Source organism: Hippocampus comes, unplaced genomic scaffold (genome assembly GCF_001891065.2).
Source record: "Hippocampus comes isolate QL1 unplaced genomic scaffold, H_comes_QL1_v1.1 C16792886, whole genome shotgun sequence".
In the NCBI taxonomy this organism is placed as follows: Eukaryota; Metazoa; Chordata; class Actinopteri; order Syngnathiformes; family Syngnathidae; genus Hippocampus; species Hippocampus comes.
In genome coordinates this window covers 1-872 of record NW_017839016.1, presented here as the reverse complement: position 1 = coordinate 872, position 872 = coordinate 1, and the positions used below count along the sequence as shown (strand labels likewise).

At 45.9% G+C, this 872-nt stretch overlaps 1 long non-coding RNA gene across 1 annotated transcript; it reads left to right on the top strand.

The window, feature by feature from the left end:
* The first annotated feature begins 44 nt into the window (after positions 1-44).
* LOC109509163 (uncharacterized) lies at positions 45-871 on the top strand. The gene is made up of 3 exons (XR_002166889.1): positions 45-348; positions 458-610; positions 681-871. It is a non-coding gene; the product is annotated as an uncharacterized LOC109509163 (long non-coding RNA).
* Position 872: the final 1 nt, after the last annotated feature.

Here is an 872-nt window from a genome sequence, read left to right as displayed (position 1 = left end):
AGAAGGTGCCATCTATTTTTAAGTCTTCGTTCTGTGCTGAATCACTGTGGTGTGTTGAACTGGTTTATCTGGTTGTCTCCACTTAACTTCTGTAATGACATCAAGACATTTGGGCTTATGGAAGCGTTTCCTTGAGAATGTCGAATTACTGCTGTATCATTCTCTCGGTCCTCTCTCTTAAAGGAGCCAGCTTTAACGACAACAGTCTCGCGCACAAACCCCTTCCTCCTGACGGTGGCGCTGTCAGCGGGAGGCTCGGCCCGAGGCGACTTGTTCTGGGATGACGGCGACAGCATCGGGAGCTTCGAGAAAGGAAGTTATTGTTACGTCATCTTCACTGCCGGACAGGTAGGTAAAGTCTGTACTCAAACTTCTGAACTGTCATGACTTGTTTTGCAGTGTTTGGAGTTTCACCGGCAAATATATGAAGTGTATTTTTACCACCTCACTTTTTCAGTCCCAGGTTGTGAGTGAGCCCCTCCGACTAAATGGAGACCTGGATGGTCTCGTATTGAGAAGAATGCAAGTGTTTGGGGTGTCCTCGCCGCCCCAATACGTGGTAGCCAATGGGGAGAAAGTGAGGGATTTTACGTATAATGATGACACAAAGGTTAGTGAGTGGACATGAGGGGGAGGGGGGGTGACTTTCCTGAAGGATAACACTTGGTCTCTTCCAACAGGTTCTAAATGTGAGCAGCTTGGCCTTGCCCATGTCAAAGATGTTTACAGTTCAGTGGGCACTTTGATGTACTGATTTCGATTTGCCATGATGCCACTGCAGAGGTATCGTCACAGCAACTTTCCACTTTTACACTGGATCTAAATATCGGCTACTTTTTCCCTTGATATGTAAATATTAAATTTTTTTTTTT